The following is a 23,016-nucleotide window of genomic DNA, read 5'->3' as shown; positions in this document are numbered from 1 at the left end:
TTGGGCAGCCATATCTCTTCTTTTTCATCAGTGCTCTTCCATTCCCCTGCCCTTTCCTCCCCCGCCGGCACTCAGGAGATGCAGTGAATCCTTATATGGACCCAGCCTCTTTCTCACAAAACTGTTTGGGTTTTGAACCAAAGTGATGCTTCATCTTCTTAATCTTTTTAATCTGTGCTTTGCCTGGCTGTTTCCTACTGGCTTGGACACACATAGAGTCAGTTCTCCCTGCCAAGCAACACCTTCCTGTTGACTCTGTATTCCCTGCCTGACTTTCTGCTCCAGTCTTTGGGAAGGCTGAGCCTGGAGGGTTCCTGCCCAGGTAGGCACATCACAAGCGCAGCCTTCTGTGAGAGTTAACAGCAGTTCTGGCAGCATGGTGTTTTCTGTGCTTAACAATTCAAAAATCTCTGCTTCTTCCTCTCGTTGGCTCAGCTGGTTCCTGTGCTGCTCTCAGTTAGACAATGATTTCTTCATGGTTTGTTTTTGCCAGTTGTGAAGTCTTCAGTCTAAAGATTAGTGAATGTTTAAGAGCTGGTCTATATAAAGCCTCTCATTTGAAATAATAGACAGCTACCATCTCTCAGGCAGGTGTCTAACTCATTTAGTGTTTATTAAATGTTGAATCTAGTTGAATGTGTCCCTGCCCACAGCAGGGGGGTTGGAACTAGACAATCTTCCAATTGTCCCCTTCCAACACAACTCTATGATTTTATGATTCTATGATTAGAAACTCCACATAAATTATTTTTGTTTCAAAGGTTAAAAATGTGTTTAAATTGTTTCTTTAAAGCACCATGATTTGGTATGGTTGGATTTGACACAAAAGCAGGATCCTGATGTGGTATTTCCTCTATTTCCCTGGAACACCTTCTGTAACCACTCTGCATTAGCACCTGCTGATGCCTGTGGTGGGGCTACAGAAGTCACCTGCAGCAAGGCTAGGGCTGATTCCATCATTCCACAGCACACTCCTGCCAATTTGTGAAAATTCCATGAGTTCTCATCCTTATGAGGGTGTTCTGGTTGAGGGCAGGGCACACTTTTGAAATAGCTTAGAGAGATTCTCACTCTGTCTCTGTGACAAATAAGCATTTTGGGTAAGTGCTTTTGGGGGTTGAGCTGGAGGCTATCTGGAATAAAATCACACAGCACTGTATCATTGCTTTGTTTCATTTCACACTATTTCTTGTCAGCTAATATTTCATTTTTCATAGTAAAGGGAAACCAAAAATAAGTTTTCCCAAAAACTCTGGGCTAACTAGACTTGACATTCTTATTTAGACAATTGGATTCATATCTGCCTTCTGGATTTAGCATATATAGTCCTTTATATATGGTCCTTATTCAGACAAACTTTGTGATTTAACTTGAGAAAAGGACTGAAATGTTTCCTTGTACAGAGAACTTTCCAATCAGATTTCTGTCTCACAGTTTCTGTATTGCCACCTTGGCATGCTCTGGGTATTTCTTTCTCAAGCCTTATTGAAATTTTTGAGTGTTAATCACATGGTCTTTTTGCCTTGGTAATTTCCATGGAACTACCGAAAAACTTAGGGGAAAACCACTGCCAAGTGAAGGGTGATTTCCACATGGGTGCCATTCCCACCTGTGATAGAGACTCAGCTATGCCACAGTTAATGATCATCTCCCTGCATTTTCTGTGAAAAGCATTTTACAAATGTCCCTTGGTCAATTCAGGGCTGTTTCACCTCTTTCATGATCATGTGACTGAGCCTCAAAACCAAATTTAAATAGAGCCAGTGTTACATTTTAAGTGCTGAAATGTCTGAAAGTTATTCAGTCTTTCCAAGAAATAAACACTGACCTAGAATTTAATATTTTTTATTAGCGTTTCTTACCACTGCTGACAAATGCAGCAACATAAGTATTGTTGAATGTTTAAAGCAGTGTAAATTGAAGACCATTATGGCATTGTGGTCCTTTCACCTTGGAGTCCTTCAGGACACAATTGGTGTAGAACAGCGTGGAATAATGGATATTCTGTGTCTGAGTGCTGCATCTCAGTCATTTTGGAGATACAGTTTTAATGCTTAGTTTGTTCCCAACATGCAGCAGGGGCTTTGAGGGAATACATGGCTTACCTGCCAATTGTGAAAATACTAGTATAGAAAAAATAATGATGTGATCATTCCCCAAAGTATCCCCCTCAGAAGAAATTTCCTATATTTAACATATTGACACTGAGCTGTGAGCATTGCCATGGCCTTATTAGAGATACTGTCCTGGCAGTTTAATTGCAGAATGAGAAGTTAACAAATGTTAAATCATGTAAACATACTTTGAGCTGCATAAAATGCTGCCTTTCATAACAAACATGCAGTTTAGATACATTTAATATGTGTGCATGATCAAAGGAATTGCCTAATACTACTGCTCTCCTATCCAGATGCTGGTATCCAAATACGTCTAAATGATGCCTAATTTATGAGTTATGTGCACATGGTGATAACATCCGGCATGTAAAGGGAGATGTGCAGGCCTGTGTAAAACTGGGCATTGAGCAGATACTGTTTTTAAACCAAGAGTGAACATCATTCTCTGTAGCTTGATATTCTCTAATTCTGAATGGTTTTAGTTATTGTTAAATTATGTTTTGCAGGTTGATTTTCATCAGTATGTTCTGTAAGAGACTGCATTCATCAAGTGCTTCTCCTCACTTCCAGGAATGTTTGCATGTCACGGAACACTGTGGACATAAACTGAAAAAAATCCACTATTGTTAGGCACTGAACATTGAAAAGGTTGCACAACAGGGAACCATGTAATTCTTGGGCATTTAGTGACTAGGACTGACATGTCAGGGATGCAGGCAGAATGCAGCAGGAGGAGGAAAACCTCTGTGAATGCATATGGACTGTGCTGAGAGCAGTTGGTTCAATTCAGAGCCCTCTCACAGAATTCTGTTTGGAGCAAACCCTTTGTCTTTCAGAAATAGCCATGAAAACATTGCAGTGGGTGCTGATCAAGATTTTTTGAAAGAATGTCTTCCAGGAGAAGAAAATTATTGCAGTATTTTGTAGCACCCCCTTTTTAAAAGGCTTTGATTGAAGCACTGGATTCTTCCCTGGGAGGGTGGGCAGGCCCTGGCACGGGGTGCCCAGAGCAGCTGGGGCTGCCCCTGGATCCCTGGCAGTGTCCAAGGCCAGGCTGGACATTGGGGCTTGGAGCAGCCTGGGACAGTGGAAGGTGTCCCTGCCCATGGCAGGGAGTAGAATAAGATGAGCTTTAAGGTCCCTTCCAAACCAAACCATTCTATTATTCTGTGATTCTATGATTTTTCATTCGATGTCACTTTTTGAATTGAATGCACAATATTACATGTTAAGTTTAAATCTAGAATGTAAATCATAGAATCATAGAATATCCTGAGTTGGAAGGGACCCATCAGATTGGAAAGGACCATCAGATTCAAACTCCTGGCCTTGGCTTAGAATATTAAAATGACAAAACCACAAAAGCAGTTGAACTGTGGAAAGGTGTCTCCAAGCCTTTTGGAGCAGCAGACTGTACAAAGATGGAGATACTGAAATGCTGAAATGCTAAAACTGCAGTTGCCACCCGAGGTTTGTTCTAACTGACCTCTACTCTGCAGTCTTTTCCTGCGTCTACCCCCTAAGCATGTGAGTGTTCTTAGTTTAAAAAAACCCAGCGCATTGCAAGCAATGCTGTAATAACTTACAATTTAGGCTGTTCACACAGAAATGGAGTAGATGACATTGTAATCATTGCAGTAGGATGCATACTTTATTACAGTGTGCCTTTAAACTATCCTGAGGAAGGTTATTCATGCTACACTAGCCAGGGATCGTTTTTGTTAAACAAGAAAAATAAAACTGCTAAGTACTAGATCATTTAGGTGGCTGCAGAGCTGAAGCCTGTCTGAGTGTTCTGCAGTCTCTCCTGGACAACATGAAATATTTATGTGGCTTAAAAATCCACACCCTGGCTTAGGAGCTTCTCAAGCCAAATAATGGCTCTGAGGAGCAACACGTGCTGGTGGGGAGGAGAGAGGCCCCAAGGGTCAGCAACTGGCATTCACACAGATCTTTACTTTGGAAAATAACATTAGCAGCTTCTTGCTGCTTCCTTTCAACAGTGTGTGAGCATGAGAGTTGTGAAAAACAATGATCCCCTGATGCAAGTGAAACTGCTGTGTCTTCACATAAACCTATCATTTGGAGTTCCTGGCAGCTGGGCTTTAAAAAACAAACCTGAGAGGCAGAATCCACAGCTGGAAAATTTTCCTTTTAACAAGGGATTTTCCAAGTAAAAGGGATGGATCTACTACATGGAAAGAAAAATCCTTTTCTTACTCACAGGATGGGAATATATAATCTCTATTAAAATGACTTATTTGATATTTTAACCTGATATTATACTTACACATTTTAAGTTTTGGAAGATTTATTAATCCTTTCAGTATAAAAATAACAAATAAATCAGAAGTTGCAATATTTTAAATTTATCATTTTGTTTAAAGAAGCTTCACTCAATATAATTTCCAGATTTACTTGTATGAGGGCATATTATGTTCTTGCACTTTACACAAAATTGCTATCTTGTGGGTTTTTGACATTTTAGTAAGTGAAAGGAAATTGAATATTAATATTTATCAAACCAACTTTAGTTATGAAATGTTCATATGGGAAAAATAGTATGATGTGTTGATTTTTTTTCATGCATTAGATGTTTTATATTAGATATATATCGTGAGATCTGAGCATTTTACTTGTTATGTTTTGCGTATAGCTAATGTAGTTTTTTCAATTGGTTCAGTCTCCTTTATACTTTGAAACATTCCTCTGCTTTTGGGGTGTTTTTTTAACAGGAGGCTACCCACAGTCTTGGTGCTCTGCAAAATGAGTTATATTTGTAGAGTTTTATTAATACAAATTATGAAATGAAAGTAGAATGTGAAAAGATGTCATGTTTTATTGCATTTTTTTACTTGGATTATAAGAAATCATGTGGCAAACAAAATCACACATAATGACAGGTAGGATAGTATTAATAGTAAAAGCACCTGTACAGAACGTGAACCAAGCTGATAAAACTAGTGGGAAATTGTGTGAAATTAGGAGGACTCACGTTGTGTAAAATTCATGTGTCGTTTGAAGCCAGAGATCCACATCGACTGCAGGGTGGGAGTGTCTCGCTGGGATTGCTCAGGACTGAATGGCTCACGGTGAATTCCTGATGCAGACTCCAGTGTCCCTGCCTTTTGAAGTGCTTGGGATTCTCCAGGGGCTGTTTAACTGTTTGCTTTCTTCCAGGGCTGGTTCATCCTTTTGTGGGACCACCTGGCAAAGAACCACCCTGCCCTCCTCACAAGCTGCACTGATTTTGTTAAGGCGCAGAAAACTCATGTTTAACCAGTAAAAAGATTTCATGTGAAAGGTTAGAGCCTGCTAGCAGCAGCGTGTCTGCTCTGTGCACAGTGGAAAAACAGCCTCCAAAGACCATCAGGAGCAGGAATGTCCCCATGGCAGTGCCAGTGTGAGCCCGGCAGGGATGGGCACGTCCTGAGGCCTCTGAGGGAGGCGGCTCAGAGGTGTCTGCAGAGCTGCTCCAGCTAGAGCCCATCTCTCACTCACACTGTTGCTGGTATCCCAGCTCCTGAAAAGAAAGCTGGGTTTAGTATCCCTGTCCATGTCCCTGTCCTGGCCCTGGTTTCCAAAGAGGTGACCTGTGTGTAGGTGCTGTGTCCCATCTCCACAGTGACACACACTGTGCGAACCACTTCTACACTTCTGCTTTCATCTCCTCTTGGTTTCCATTTCTGTTTTCTATTCTTACCAGTGTTTAGATTCTTTCACTGTTCCATTCTTACCTTAAATAAGCAAGACCAGGGCAGTGCCCGTCCCCTGTGCTGGCACTGCTGAGGCTGCACCTCAAATCCTGGGATCAGTTTTGAGCCCCTCATGGCCAGAGAGACCCTGAGGGGCTGGAGCGTGTCCAGGGCAGGGAACGGAGCTGGGAAGGGGCTGGAGCCCCAGGAGAGGCTGAGGGAGCTGGGAAAGGGGCTCAGGCTGGAGCAAAGGAGGCTCAGGGGGACCTTGTGGCTCTGCACAAGTCCCTGACAGGAGGGGGCAGCCGGGGGGGTCGGGCTCTGCTGGCAGGGAACAGGGACAGGAGGAGAGGGAACGGCCTCAGGCTGGGCCAGGGGAGGCTCAGGGTGGGCAGCAGCAGGAATTTCCCCATGGAAAGGGTGCTCAGGCCTTGGCAGGGGCTTCCCAGGGAGGTTTGGAGTCACCATCCCTGGCAGTGTTCAGAAAGCAAGTGGATACTCAAGGACATGGTGCGGTGGTGAGCATGGCAGCAGGGCTGGGTTGATTGTTGGACTTAGTCCTGTTAGAGGCCTTCTTCAACCTAAGTGATTCAATGGTTCTGCCCAAGTTTAAGCTTACAGGGTTGGAGGTGGCTTGAGCCTGAGTTCTCACACTGCAGTAAGCCCCAGTTGCACTGGAAAGGAGACTGGCTTCTTGTAAGAACAGGGTGTACTCAGAGAGGGGGGCTTTCTACAGGGTAACCCCTAAAAGTGTGTTTTGTCTCGGTACACAACCCCTGTGCCTCTTCTCCCGTACAGCACCTCAGGGATGTCTTGTGTGGAGAGGTGGTGTGGGAGTGCCTGGGAATCCAGCCTGGATAATGTGCCTCACCATCCAAAGACCCGGGATCACTGGGCACTAAGAAGCATTGCTGCTCTTGGGCAGAGGTCCAGGGGATCCAGAGTTTTGTGGTTCATTTCTATTTTCAAGTTCTATTCATAATGGGGAAAACTCAGTGAAGTTACTCTATCATTTCTGGTACTCAGAGTCAGAGTAGTAATCATAATATATTTGTTGTATTTATATTTAACTCGTCTTTGAGTAAGAGAAACTATTTTAGATCTTTATTTATTTATATTTACCTTTTGCGTTAGAAGTCAATGACCACATTGCTGACTGTGGATATGCATTATGCAAAGCCACTGTATTTTTCAGTATTTTTCTTTCTCCTTCCTGACTGTTTCTGTTTGACTCATTGCACCTCTTGGTCTGCATCCAAATAGTGATTTGCTAGCTGGGAGGATGGTGGGGATATTAGTCATGGAACAAGGCTTGGGGGAGAAAAGGGTATCAACTTGAATATTTGAATATATTTCTTGAATGTTTTTACTTTTATTTCTTCACTGCTTTATTTTCTTTCTTTGCTGTTTGTTATATGGGAGCTTCTTGATTTAGTTGTGCTTTTCCCTTCAATGCTCTTCTCAAAGACCTTCCTGTTAAATCATTCTGCTTTGTTTTTCTTCATAAATACTCAGTTAGCAGCACTATTGCTGCATTCTGGTATTTCATGAGTAAATTGCTCATAATTCCTTTAGATCACATTTAAGGCACTTAACAAGAACAGTGGAATCAGCTGCTCCCTTTCAGATCCCTTTCCTGTCAAGCACTGATTTCCATGGATAAGCTGAGCGTATTCGTATTGACGGCAGTGGTTTTTAGGATGAGGCACATGAAGACATGTCCTTTACACAAACATACTCTTCACTACCTGTTAATCTGCAGAGCACCATCTGTGCCCATTTGATTGCTTTTCTTTTAAGAAACTGTGCCGTGACTCTTAAAAATAAAACAAGAATCAAAAGGCAAAACTCTAAAACAGAGCAAACACACATAACAAGAAAGTAAACATGATGGAAACAGTGGGGCATTGCTATTTCTATGCTTTGCAAACTCAGTAAGCAAAAAAATAAATACAACTAAAGCTGTGGCTCAGAATACTAACTTGGAGCAATTTTTTCTTGGAATACTTTGTGACAAACATGTCCCCTCAATCCACAGAGCAGGTTAGAACAACCCCCTAAACAGCAAGGCTAAACAAGAGCAATGCAAATTGAGTTAGCATCAGACATGTTCAGCAAGCAGAAATGTTGACTTAAAAAATGCCTCTTGCAGTCACCAGTGAGGGTTTTCCTGATGGCTTTTGGCAAAGGATGCCATGATAGTTCTGAGTTGAACAGTTGGGCTGGGTAAAGGAAGGACTGAAGTCCTCATGGAACAGAAAAGAATTATACTTGGAGAAAAAAACTTGCAATAGACTACTGGAGAAGATCTGGCGGCTCCTACCTGTGTTGCATTTGAAATGGTTGAGGTAGTGCCAGCAGTACTCCCCTGTCCCGCCGTGTCCTGGCCGTTCTGGGGACTGTATGTCCATGACAAATGCCCCTTTTGTGCGGCCACTGCTGCCAGGGAGGACACAGGGAATGCAGCTGTTGTCATCAAACTTCCTGCATGCTGAAAACTGCAACTGCAAAGGCACAAAAGGGGATGGGCTACCTGGTTTTCTTTCCTTACAATGTTATGAACAATATGCCAGGAGCTGAAGTAAAGCTGATTTTGCTCTCTGAGTGAGACTCGGGTGTAACTGCTCTTGAGTGAGGGCAAGGCTGCACTTCCTCTGGTCATGTTCCTTCTGTACAGCACTAAAGTCTGACAGCAGATCTTGAAGCACCTTCTCCCTTCACACATCTGTAAATACACATCACATTCTGGATACTGGTGTCCCCCTGAATGCTCTAACATTTCATTGGAATATCCAGAATCCCTCTTAACTTCTTTATTAATTATGCTAATGCCATTATCAGCTTCTCATCATTGATGAAGTGAAAAGTCAGCAGAAACTTGCTCTTTCAGCATGATAAGATGCAAAGAGAAGGGGAGTGCTTACTGACTGTACCTGTCCCAGTGTTGTCCCACTCACTTGTGACATCTCTGCCAATAACAAATCAAGATCCCTGGCTTGCCAGCAGGGACACTCTTTTCACTATATCTAGTTTTAAAAATGTTAGAATCATGCTGGGTCCCTTTCTTAAAATCCCTTGCCTATGAAAGAAATTTCCCTCAGTGTTTTCAGGAATTTATGGCAGAGGAGAGTAGTATTGTGTAGGTTCTCGTTTGATTAGAAAAATCTCAGAAGGCCATTCATTATTTCTGTCCCTTGTGAAAACCAAGATGAACTCTCTGTCATTTCTGACAGTTGCATGTCTAACTGCTAAAGATCTACTGACACAGACTAAACTGATTCAGCTAACTTTTTCAGTACTTCAGCAACTTGAACATTTTTCTTGATGTCTAACCCAGATCTTCCTTGCTGCAGTGTAATCCTCTTGCTGCTGTATTGACCAGAGACATAACTAATCACTATTCTACTGCAGTGTATACTACATTTGAAGACTGTTGTCATGTCCTCCCATCTCCCTTTCCCCTGGAATTTCTTTCTCCAGCTTGAACAACTCTGGGCCACCCGTCTCCCTTTCTCCTCCCCTTTGCCTGAGCAGTTAACACTTTTCCCTGTTCTCTTTGAAACTCTGCCTCAGGAGTGTTTTCCTACCACTATTTTTGAAGAAAGATGCTGAAACTGATCCTTATGGAAAGACCATTATGGAAGATGCTGAAAGACAATGAAACTGAATCTTTATCTTAAGACCCTGATGGAGTGGAAGGATGACTGAGTTTTATGAAGTGCTTCTATTGAGATGTCCAACTAAATATATCGTGTTTGCTTTTGCCTAATTATTTCACTGGTGACTCATATCCTGTTATAGGTGATCTTCATCCAGTTCCTTTCCTGCACCTTATTGTTTCCTCCGTCATGTTCTTGAGGAACAAAACTTGTGAGCATCTTGCCATGCTGGAGAGTTGACTCCAAGTGCAAATCTAACCATGGCAGCTAATGTCCAAACACTTACTAAATAAGTAGGAATCAATTGACTGCAAAATTGAATAGGTCACACAGCAGAAACACCTTAATCCCTGTATCATTTGCAATCTAATTGAAATTAAGTAAATTAAAACAATGCAGATGAGGTAAGCACAGCATAACTATGTGTCTCAACTGTGCTATTAGTAAGTCTGTATCACAGCTCCTGCTTTCTTCTGTTTTTTTTTTTTTTTTTCCTTCCAAGACAGGTAAATTGCAATTTTCAATTATTTGACCTTTTGAGAAAAAAAGAAGTGTGGGGAGCTGAATAGGCAGCTCACCATCAAGCTTTTATTTTGCTTTCTTTCAATTCCTATGTGGATGAGGGCTCTCTTTAGAAGACTGACATCAATCATGCTTCCAAATAGATTCCCATGGTTTGAATGCTCAGGTCAGCCCAGTAGAGCAGTGTCTAACGATGATTACAAACCAGCATAGGTGGCTTTTCACCAGAAACAAGCAGGGCTCAGATGCTTAAATCCAAAATTAAAATTTCAGGTTAATTTTTACTTTAAAAATTGTCTATTGCTGGCAGCCTTCAGCTTTAACATAAAGATTCTTAAGCTGTTCTGCTTTCTCCACATGTCCTGGCCTGAGCAGCTGTAATCCTGAGCCTAACTGGGACCTGAAAGCTGAGGAAAGCATTATGCAAGTCCCCAGAAGGTTCTGTTGAGCAGGCAGCCTTTTGGACTGTGACTGTGGGATCATTATCAAACACCTCTCCAGTTTGGTTTATGTGCTTCATTTTTAAAGCACCACTCTCACAGCTGTGGAGCTTAACAGTTCTGATATGTCATTTATTTCTGTGCTTAGCTGACAGGATTTATCTCCTGCACAGTTTGATAGTAGTGGCTTGGCATTCTGGGTGGGCTGGAGAGCCTTCTTTGTGCTCTGGAAAACTTGGAGGGAGTCAGGCTGGGCCACTCTGAGCAAATTTCCATTTGTTCTGTCCAGGTTGTTGTGACTTCACTGCTCTCCACACCCAACTCATCTGCCTTAAAACAGCTCAGGTCTCATTTAAGGTACATTCAGGTGACAGATATAGTCAGATATAGTGTTATTCCAGGGATTTTGTGTAGTAGTGTCTGTATCTTTTTGTGTCCAAAGAATTTAAGTTTTCCCAAAAAGGAAATAATCCCACCAGGGATAATCAAATATGGGACACGTTCTGTATATGGGACATTAAATCAAACAGGATTTTTCAGCCTGGAAAAGGGATGACTTTAGGGGGTATAGCAGAGATCTGCTCAGTTGTGAGTGACACACAGAAACTGAATTTGGGATGTTTATTTTCTGTCTTTTCCAGTACAGAGATGAATAAAACCAGTAAGTGAGGGGGTGGGAAAGCCACACAAAAGCCATACAGAAAACCCACCCAACAACAAAAAGAAGGTCAAATTTAACAAACAAATAACAAAAAAAATAAGCCCCCATCTTCAAAGTCACATAATTAAGGCTCTGCCTAACTCTTCCCAGAATAAATATTCTTTGGTTTGAACTGCTAAAGTCTTCCTAAGTTCCTAAGACCTTTTATTTTTTATCCTATTTTCCTGGTGTATTAGTTTATTGTTTCCCATGTTCCATTTCTGGCATGATTTTAACTTCACTTCTCTATTTGTCTCTAAAATATGCAAAAAATTAGTCTTAAACTTGACTTTTTCTTCACCTAATAACACATTTCTTTTTAGATTTAAACTGCTTGTGCTCACTTCCTATACTGTTTGTTCTGGACTTTGGGAGCAATGCCTTCCCCATTCCCATTCTGCCCCTCAGAAATCCCACCAGGCCCCTGTGCTTTCATTTCTAATTCACCCACTGTGATTTCTTCTACGAGAGGCTCTAAACCAAAATGCTCAGTCAATAAACAAAATGCCAGGGTGGCAGCTTGACGGACCAACAAGAGAAAGGTAATTTTAAAAAATTTGCTTTTGTTTCCTTTGGACATTATGTGCAGAAGGCATGAAGTGGAGTGCAGATTGCTGCAGTCAGATGACGAGGAATGAGAATGCACACCAACATCTGGGCATGGCTTTGGCAACCCCTAGATTTATTAGCTGGTTAGAAATAAAAGATGAAGACACAACTGCCAGTTGGTTCACTGAAAAGCTGTTCAAATGCTAATATAATGGAACTATTATTTCTAAGAAATTTGATTAAATGTAATATTATACTTCTACAGCCTCACTTTTCTGTCTGCAGTCTCACTGGAAAGAATAATCTGTTGTAATAATATCAATCTTGGTAGATAATACCATCAAACTTTTAACCAATGGCACATTTCACTTAATAAAGTGATGTGATTATGTGCATCTTAAATATTTTTTTTCCTGTTTGCATTGATTTGTACTTAAATTGAGATGTTTTCAAATAAAATCATTATCTTTCTGCTTTCCAGCAGTCTCTAAATGTGAAACAGAAGTAATCAGATTGTTATCTGTTACTTGCTTACCAGGGATTCATAAAATTCTCCTTCTGCAAGGACCTCCTTCTTCTGCCAACATTAAATTCTCCAGGTCAGCATTCATTTCTCCCAAGGATTTTATGCTTGTGCCATTTGTACCATTTGTCAGAGAAGATTATACTTGTACAAACATGATTTTATCAGGACTTTTTTGATTGCAAAATAATACTGGGCTATGAGGAGATAGATATTGCAGGATTTCCTGTAATTACATTTATTGAGTTTATTGCAATTGATTTGCAGATAAATAGTCATGTGATGATCTAGTATGTCCTCTAATATAATGTCAGTCCTTCCTAAGCCTCTGTTTATCTTGGGGGCTGTTGCAAGGGCATGGCTGGGAGTGACAGAGTTGAATCCTGATGGGAAAACTTTCTAGGTGCATATAGAATATAATAAAAAGCACAATCAAATGTGAAAGCGACCTTTATGCCACTTTTTTCTGTCTCATCTTATGTCCAAATTGTGTGTCTTAGAGACTGTCTCTTGTCATATTTTCTACAGTGGACCAAAATTAATGTTTTTTTAAATTTCTGTTATTTATTCATTTAGTGGCTATCTGGGTGAATAAAGAAAGTTAATTGCAGAAAAATAATGACCTGTGCAGTAGCTTTCTTTGTTGGTTTTAGTACTAAGATAAATTCAGAAAAATCCAAGTATTTGCTCCATACAAGGGGAGAGACAGTCATGCTGGAAGAGAAAATGTTTGTAACAGCACCATAGTGGGTATAATTGGAAAAGCTCTTATCAGAAGTGAGCTGTATGTCTGGTATTATTTTAAATCTTATCAGTCCGTTTCAATAGATTTTTGATGCTTGAAAATTTAACTGTAGGTAATTTTAAAAACTGCCTTTAAATTTCTTAGTCACATTGAAATTTCCGTTGTTCTGGTAATTTAGGTCAAAGTAAATAAAAGTTCCCAACTAGCTTTAACTGTGCTATTAATTTTTATATCTATCAATAGTCCAGATGCACAGATCATTATCACTCAGCAACATCAGCAGGAACAGGATCAAAAGGCAAGGCAGCATTTAACTAAGAAAATATCCCCACATTGCACATATGAAAGAGAGCCGAGGAGTTCTGCCAGCAATTAGAGTCCCAGTGAGGGTCCTGCTGTTGTTACTCTGCAGCCAAGACTTTGCTGAGCCCGACCTATGCACGGCATGGAGCTTTCAAATGCATAAATATGAATATAATGAAATAACCCACACAGGATTGCCTGTAGATAAGTTGGCTTTTCTTCTGAGATAAGATGTAATAACTGCACTGTGCTTTCATGGGAAGTTATTTGTGCCTGAGGAGAAGAGCAGGACAGAATGCACTCAAAAAGTATTTTCCACAGCCCAGGGCTTGGTAGCTCGTGGGGAAGGATGTATTTGTCTTGGGAAGCTCTTTGGCACATTTTAGGTGTCCAGTCAGAGTGAACAAAGTGTTTGCATTTTTAAGTGTATTGTTTATTGCCCTGAATACAGGACAGGAGAGGAGAAGGAGAATAGCAAACTGGGAGGATGGGGTGGGTGATGGTTGTTCCCATTACCTGGATTCTCAAGAAGTTTTATATCTACACTTCAATTTTACAACAAGTAGGAGGGTCCTTTCTGCATCACTCGTGTGTTCTTACCATCCCTAGGGAGTGTGGTTAACATACCTACTTTCCCATTACTAAAAAAACCCAAACCTTTTCCTCTTTGTGGTAATTCGAAGAACTGTTTTCATTTGCTCTCCTGACTTCATTTTTGCAGTGCACAGTGGATTATTCATGTTGTCTCTACATTTGACTCTAAAGCATTTACTGTTGATCTGAATTTTCTGTGTGGATTGTGTGGAGAAAAGAGTTTAATTTTTAAAGAGATTTGTCACTCGCAGTGCCATGTTCAGCTGAGAGGCTGCCTTTGTCTTGATGATTTTGTGCATACCAATATTTTATAAACACACTGACTGCTTCTTTCATGGTTCAATGGCTGCCAAAGTAAAGTTTCAAATGTTATCAAAACAGCAAGAGAATTAAACTCCATTTGTGGGTTGACTCAGGAGAGGACAGATGACACAGAAAGCCTGGCTGATCTGTCCCCAGCAGTGGTGAGCTAGGGACAGAGTCCTTGAGAAGAAAGAGGGCAGAGGCTGTGGGGGGAGCAGAAAGAGCTGTTGGAAGAAGGTTTTAATACCTCCCACTCCACTTTAATACCTTCCTCACAGACCCAGGTGATGCAGGTCTCTGGTGGAGTGGTCATGGCATGATTAAGCCATACCCTTAATGTATCACACAGGTTACAATTCAAAAAAGCTGTGACAGGAGTCAGAATAAAATTCAGACCAAGCACAGCCTGGTATCCAGTGGCTTGATGTATCAAAATTTACAAGAATTACTATAATTATTCAAAATTACAGTCACAACCAAAACCATGTCTTTTAGAGTAGAAATTATCCTGAAAGAATTCATGTGTGATGTCCACCTGTGATTTCAGGTGGGGTGAGAGAGCCAAGAGTGGGGTAGAGAGAATCAGCACCAGTGGATGGTGCAGGTGTTGATGGACATAGCAGAGGAAAAAGGTGTTATGTGCAGTTGATGAAAATACCTCAGTATGGCCCCTGCTGTCATCAGCATCACAGATGCACAGAGTGGGTTGGGTTGGAAGGGACCTTAAAGATCACCCAATGCCACCCCTGCCATGGCAGGGACACCTTCCACTGTCCCAGGCTGCTCCAAGCCCCAATGTCCAGCCTGGCCTTGGACACTGCCAGGGATCCAGGGGCAGCCCCAGCTGCTCTGGGCACCCTGTGCCAGGGCCTGCCCACCCTCCCAGGGAGCAATTCCTGCCCAATACCCCATCCAGCCCTGCCCTCTGGCACTGGGAAGCCATGGCCCCTCGTCCTGGCACTCCAGACCCTAATAAGGCCCTCTCCAGCTTTTTTTGTAGGTCATAATAGTATAGAATTAATTATCCTCCAGAGTAACATAACCTCAGCAAAGTAATGTGGTTTGTTAAATGTATTATATAGCTTTAAGATGTGTCTCATCCAGGCTGGAAAACATTCAAACATCAAGTTTTAATAGAATTAGAAGCAAAATGTTGATATATCCTGTTAAGGCCCAAAGCAGATGAATGAGGAGGCCGGGTGGTCAATGCAGCATCTGGAGTCATAAACCAGAGTGGAGGATATGAGAACTTGGTTCAGATGAATCTTGTTACTGCTTTCAGTTTTTGTACCTCTTGTTCTGTCCAAAATTGTTTTCTTTTACTTTCTTTTCCTCCACCCGAGACACCTTGTTTCATAAATCATCCATTTCAAATGGGTTAGAGAAATGTAAGATTGTAAGTCCAGGAAGATAAAAATTTGAAGGAAATAATAAATAATTAAAATAAAGATCGATATAATTTTAATAAACACTAAGGTTTTTATGAAATAAAATAGCAGTTTTTCCCCTCCTGCTATTCTAGTTGGACTGTGTAATTCTTGTGCACACATAGCAATTACAAGACCTGTACAGTCAATGTTTCCTTGTCTCTAATGTAGGCATCACCTTCTCTCAAGTAACTGAGGATGTAACAACAGATGTTACCTTTGCTTTATCTGCATTTAAACCTGCTTTTAGTTCTCTTCCTGAGAACACAAAGGACTGGAGTTTTTGATTTCCAGCACTAAAAGCTAAAAATACTTCTCCAAAATGCTTCACAATGACATTTTACTATATCATTTACTATTTACATTTTCCTGGGTGGCTCTAGCGGAGATTTGCTGTTTGTATGTTCAGTGCCCTCTCAGAGATTTACTGAGGTCTGCTTTGAAAACCAGAGATGTCACATCTGCTGTAGGATTTGGGCTGGTTTAGCCTGCACCATTTGAACTTCCCTGTGTGTGTTCACTGCTCTGTTTCTGAGGTGACACCACCCCCCTTTCCCCTGAGACACTGACATCCAGTCAGGCCCTGGCCACAACTTGCTCCTCTCTTCAGATTCATTCCTCCACTGGAGCAATAGATCTGGAGCCGTTCTGGGAGCACAAGGCCAGCAGAGCCCTGCATTTCCATCTCCCAGAGGCAGCGGCTTGAGGAGAAGCACAGGCATTTTATCAAGGCCGCCAAAAACAGTGTTTTACTGAATTTATTTTGAGAAGGCAGGGTTTTTCCAGCTGGATGACAGCTGGGGAACATGAGTAGGAGATAAGGTCTATCTTTTTTTTTTTCTCCCACTGTCAGCTGGCAAAGATAGGATAGAGCTGTACCTGCCAATGGGACCAGGCTCATGGTGATGAAAGGAAGAACAGCAGAACATCCTTAGAGCTTTGTGACCTCACTCCTGCACTTATTCTTGGTGTCCTTTGGTTTTCCATGAAGTTTCCTCAAAAAAGTCCTTCTCTGGGGTGAGGTGAGGGCTGCATCTGCATTGACAAATTGAGGAGTGCTGGGGAACACTCCCAGGCACTGTCACTCATCTCCAAACCTGTGAAACTGCTCCCATGGTCACGGTACCCGTGTGACAGCACCAGCACGGTGTGGGGTGGCACAGGGGCTGGGGAACAGAGCATCCTCTCCTGGATTCCCAGTGTTTAGAGTCCAGCTGTTTGAAGATTGAAGTTTGAAATTCTCTGAGTGCTGGAGTGTTAAATATTCTGGTTCTGCACATCCTTAATCCCACAAATGCCCAGCACCTGGAATCTCTGCATTCCTCACCTCAGTAACACACCATGCCCTGGCACACCAGGGTTAGCAAGACGTCTGTCTATTTTATTTTAATACAAAGGTTTTAAATTAAACTCAAATATCTGGAGTGAGTTTTAGAAACACTTGCTTTCTTTCCTAAAATTTTTGACAGGCAAATCGACCTTCTGTAGCTCTAAACATGGTGTCAAATATTTAAATCTAGCAAAAAAAGAAACAAGAATGTTGCTTCTTAAGTAGGATTTGTCTTAGGGAATTACTATGCACTGAACCAAACCTCCAAACAGGGGGTCACCTGTCTATTTTATGCTTTCCCATGAGGCAAATGTTAGAAGATAAAATGGGAATATGACAATAAATCTCTTTTATCTGCTGATAGAAGAATTTGTAGGTAGGTAAAAAGGCACACCCTAAATAGCATCTTGCATAGATTTGTGTCAGAGAGGATGCAATGTGCGTGCATATTAATTTTAATTTGGAAGATATCTTGTCATGAAACGAAATAAGGAAAATTTGCCTTTTTATATAATAGGAATAGTTTGGTTATGTCCTGGCTGTATCAGGTGTTATATCAGGAGAAAAAATCTTACATAATACTCTGCAAAGGCAGAAATATTAATATTGTGATACTTAGCTCTTGAGCACTTTACTATTAGTCTGAGATGGTTATGTTAAATAGATCTGAATGAGAAAGCTCAAACTCGAAGAAATATACAGGAACTCTCTGAAATGTGTGTTCTGTCTGAGCCATGTTGGCAGGAATGGAAGTCAGAAAGATATTACAGCTCTTTTTCATTTGATGCCTTTACAAGACAATGTGGTAAGTATGAAGGTTCCTGCAGAGAGAGAGTAGAAGAGGACATGACAACTAGCAGATAAAAAATAAGGGCAAAATTGTTGTAGTAATTTCTCTTTCTACTGCTTGGAGTAATGAACTTCATAATTTGGTATTTGCTTTTAGTACAACAGGAATGGCTTCTCACATTTCTGAGCTCAGTTTTGCCTGTGCAGAGATGTTGAGGTCATTTCAAGGCATTCACATTGCCTGTATTGCTACCCACTTTGCTTGTGCAAATACAGGAGTGGTTCACATATTCCTGTTTCCTTTTTGTCTAAATTTATGTCTTGATCATAGTTCTATCTGAAGGACAACATTTCCCTCTTAGATGTGCACATCGAAGCTCAGCTCTAATAAGCAGCTCTCACTTTGAGAGGATCCCCTGGCGAGATCAATGGGACTGGAGCATGCAGGGCAAGAGGAGTTATTAGAGGTGAGCTTTGCTCTGTGGATTTCAGAGGACATCTCTGTCCTAGGGATGAATTATTTATTTATGTATTTATTTATTTTGAAGTTGAAGCCTTACCTTTACTTGCGGCTTCTAGATGTGATGCTAGTGCTTGGTGTAAGGCTTTAAGGTGTAGGGTGTCAGGTCTTTTATCCTTCTGATATGAAAGAAGTAGTGCCATGCAGGAAGGTGGCACAGCTTAAACGGTGGGAAAGAATGTATAGAGTCATAGAATGGTTTGGGTTGGAAGGGACACTAAAGATCATCCCATTCCAAACCTCTGCCATGGGCAGGGACACCTTCCACTGTCCCAGGCTGCTCCAAGCCCCAATGGCCAGCCTGGCCTTGGACACTGCCAGGGATCCAGGGGCAGCCCCAGCTGCTCTGGGCACCCTGTGCCAGGGCCTGCCCACCCTCCCAGGGAACAATTCCTGCCCAAGATCCCATCCAGCCCTGCCCTCTGGCACTGGGCAGCCATTCCCTGTGTCCTGTCCCTGCAGCCCTTGGCAATTGTCTCTCTCCAGCTTTCCTGCAGCTCCTTCAGGCCCTGCAAGGCCACACTGAGCTCACCCCAAAGCTTCTCCTCTGCAGGCTGAACAATGCCAGCTCTGGCAGCCTTTCCTCCCAGCAGAGCTGCTCCATCCCTCTGCTCATGCTGCTGCCTCCTCTGGGCTCTGTGCAGCAGCTCCAGGTCCTTCCTGTGCTGGCCCCAGGGCTGGGGCAGCTCTGCAGGTGGGGTCTCTACAGAACCGCAAAGTCTCTTTTAACCAGATATTGAGGAATTTAAAATCCTTCCCAGAGATCACAAAGGACAGTGTTTTTGTGTTCATTATTAGTGCAAAAGCATCACCCCATACAGTAATTTTATATATGTTGGAAACTTAATGGAATCTACATGGATTTATTATTTCGGGGGCTTCAGGTGTTATTGCTTGCCTATATGATATGCTCTAAATTGCTTAATTAGCTGACAGATGATAATTACCAAGCAGACTCTCTTACTTGCTGCACTAAACCTGTGCTGGTACAACTTGCTGTACAGTTGGATTAGTGGGAATTCTGTGTTAACAACATGAATGGGACTGAAGAAAGAACACTTTTGAGTGGCACAGACATCATTAATCTTACTAATTAGTAATTGATGTCAGGTATATCTTTAAAAATATATATAAAAATGTGCTTTCTTGAAAACTGGGCCTCTATTTAGTACTGGACAAATGCTTCAACTAATTTTCACTTAGAGTTGTTTTTCTTTTCTCTTTATATTATTTTGTTCTTTCAATCTAAATATTTTAACTTTCTTTCTCAAGGCTGTATGAGGTCCACAGGAGGAAGTCTATAGCTTTCATCTTGATTTATGGAGCCGATGATAAAAGTTTAGTCTCACAGCTTGTCGCCCATTTCTCTGCTAGATTGCTGCCTACAGCATATGTTCAAAGACAGGTTGCCCATAGTTGAATGTAGCTTTATTTCAGTAAACATAGCCTACAGTGGAAACATATTGAATTTAGGCTAAACTTGCAAAGGGATTGAAAGAAGCAAACTGTGTGTGGTGTTGGGTTGCAATTAAGCCTGTTCTAACTTTTATGAGCTTGTGTGGCTGTGCTGGAGGGGCAGAGAGGATGGGATGGTGTTGATTGGGTTCACCCCTGCTTTGGGTGTCTGCAGTAGCCACGGTTTGGGGCTCGGGGTGTGCAGAAACAATATATTGTTACAGGTCTGGTATGAATGCATCTTCTTGTGAATCAATTTTCTGTGTCTCAGGAAGCTGCCTCTCTCAGATATCACAAAGAATTATTTCTGTGCAAGGTTTTCATGCTGTAGAGGAGAAACAATTGAAACTGCAGGTGAGTAAGGGGAGAGTTATTCATTCCCAGGTGAGGAAGAAGATTGCTCCTTCATGCTTCCTCAGAAAAGCAGGAAGAAGTAAAATGGAGTCATCACTTTGAAATACCCTTCACTGTTATATAGATTCTTCAAGATATTTATATATTAACCCTCCATTTTTTATATATAGCAATTATGCACGCACATACATGTGCACATTTCTTTAATACATGGACTATATGTGCCAGTATGTTAACTAACAGCAAAGGAACTTGTTACTTTTATTGATCAGTGTCTTTGACATTAGTTAGTTTCATATTAATTAAAATAAAATAAAATTGATACAGTTAAATGTTAGGAATTGCTTGCTGTAGGAGGGTGTTCTCAGTTTTACCCGAAGAGGATGTATGTTTATTTTACCTTGGAATAAGAATTCACTGTTACTGAAATACAGCATCATCTCACCAAACAAAGACATGTTTAATTAAACCAATACCTCTGCTTTAGGACCACTCATTCCTGGTAGTCTCTGAATTTGCTGTCTGGAATTACTACAGTTAGACTCTGCCACAGCAGGAAGGTGATTCTTTGCGCAGGCCTGTCCATGGGCTGGAGCCCACTCCTGTCAAAATTATTGCACTGCAGAAATCCAAAACCACAGCACTCTTTCAGTGTTAAATATTGGCAGTGAAGGGACAATTTTTGTTTTCTCTTTCTCTTGCTGAGCTTGGGCTGTACAAAGTCCATACAAAGCTGTTTCTATCACTAGTAATGAAAGTACCTACTTAAGGGACAGACAGCAAACAGATTTGCACAAAAAAAGAAGAAATATTCAGCTTAAATGCATCAGATTGAAGGGAAATTTTTGTTTCTCAAGCTAGTTGAAGCAGAATAAAGTGCAGAATATTACTGGAACTACGTGGTGGATGGTGGAGCATTGAGATCCTCATCCATAACCTGCCTGTCACACACCCCTGGTCGAGACCAGATTGGCTGCTCTGGGAAACTTCAGATTAATGGATCCCTTCTGCTGTCGGACTCGCTGGAGTGGCAGATTAAGATTCTATATTTGGTGCCTAATTTCTAAATTAGCAGCTTCCATCAGCCCGTGTTTACTGCTGTCACACAGGAACACGCTGGGATGTGCACGGGCTCGCTGAGTGACGGGTAATTAGAGAGAGCTGGGGCTGTGCCCTTGCTCTTGCTAAACGAGAAGGTGGCAGATCTTCTCCCTGAATGTACTGATGAGGGTTTTTTGGGGTATATTTAGTTGGAACATTCTTTAATAGATAAAAAACTGGGAGCTTTTTCCGATCACTGCCTGGTAATTGCTCAAAATAATGAAGAGTGTTTTTACTTAGTTTAATAATTTTGTTTTCCTGAATCTTTTATAATGTTCAAGTCACTGTTAAATGGGTAGGCTTTTTTTCAGATATTGTAGTTTAAATACAGTTTCACTTACTGAAAAGTAGAAACAAATAGCTGTCTCAGCCCATATGAAAAAATATTTCAGCCCTCATAAAGTTAAAATATATCTGTGACAGGAGGTTTAAGAACAGTAGCGGAATTCCAGGAAAAATTCTAACAACTGCATCAAAGTGGAGTGACTGATGTAAAGTTGCTTCCTGATTTTATGTCCATTGTAGGTAGACACTCTCAGCTCTCGAGGGAATGAGCTTGGATTGGCTCCCCATTCCTAAAATTAGCCTTTCTAAAACCTGGAATACTGCAGATAAATAGAAAACAACACACCAAACTTTTTTTTAAGGTCTTAGGATGCTAAGTTTTTTGGGAAAAGTCTCCTCTCACCCAGGAAGTAACAGTCTTGGGGAATGAAAGGTGAAAATGGGCCTCCAAAATTTACAAATGATTAAATTTCTTAATGAGGAGGGGTTTCTGAGAAGAAACTCTTTGTAAAAATGAGGATATGCTGGATATAGAGGGGGAAGTCAGGATTGACCAAGGTCAGGAGACTTTTGTTCACTTTTTTGTGTCGTAACTTAATGAAAAAGAGTAGTTGACACTCAGCACATAGTCAGGATCCACAGCTTGTCGATGGGTAGTGGTGACTCATTTTCAAGTTTAGAATAGGAAGCATTAAAAGGTATCAGGTGCCAGCACTCAGTGGTTTTGGTGTGTCTCCACACACTTGTGCTAATTAGTCCCAGTTAACCCAAACCAGATCAGGTTTTCCACTTAATATAAGTCAGAATCAGAGAGGTTTTGAAGAGGTTATGGATATATCTTAGAGATGCTGGAGTTAGTGATGGCTTAGGTATTCCATATAATTAAATGAATTTAAAAACATTTAGATTTATCTTCCTAGAAGAATCTTAATATCAAGGTACTCATTTGATTTACATTTTTCCTACTACATCTCTCCCTGGGTGATGAAGGAACACTTCCATTTCTTAAATGTGCATATGAAGCAGTTAAGCCTTTTAACAAACTGCTATATACCCAAATATTAATTATGCATGGAAATATTATCACAGATGAGACAGAATTATTTTTAACTTCAACACCTTATATTTCTTATTCTGCTTTTTATGCTTACCAGGAAGGGCATTCAGTGTAAGCCCTTCAGTATAAAGGTGACTTTATTCAGACTGCAGGTTTTTAAAGAAGAGTCTTCCCATCTTGTAAAGGTTTCGTACTCATTTCTTTGGATTTCTTTAGATATGTTTGCTGAACTGCTCAGGAAGTCTTTGATTTCCTGATACTTCACGTTACTGCAGTGTGTTTGCCAAAAATATTCTTTGTCAGAGAGGTTGCAAAGCTTTTTCCTGTTTGCCTCTTGAAGCTGCATGGCACAGAGATGCCTACAGTGAGAAAATGGAATAAAGAAATTGGTGTAAATGTAATCACTCTCAGTCATCTGGTACAACTCAAAACCTTTTTTCATCAAGCAGTGGAAGGAGAGGGGTTCATTCCGAGCAAAATGGTAACAATTAGGCTTTGATTAAAACATGTAGAATCTGGAGTATGGAACTCCTTAAACTCCAACCAGA

Source organism: Corvus cornix, chromosome 11 (genome assembly GCF_000738735.6).
Source record: "Corvus cornix cornix isolate S_Up_H32 chromosome 11, ASM73873v5, whole genome shotgun sequence".
Taxonomy (NCBI): Eukaryota; Metazoa; Chordata; class Aves; order Passeriformes; family Corvidae; genus Corvus; species Corvus cornix.
This window is presented reverse-complemented; position numbering follows the sequence as displayed.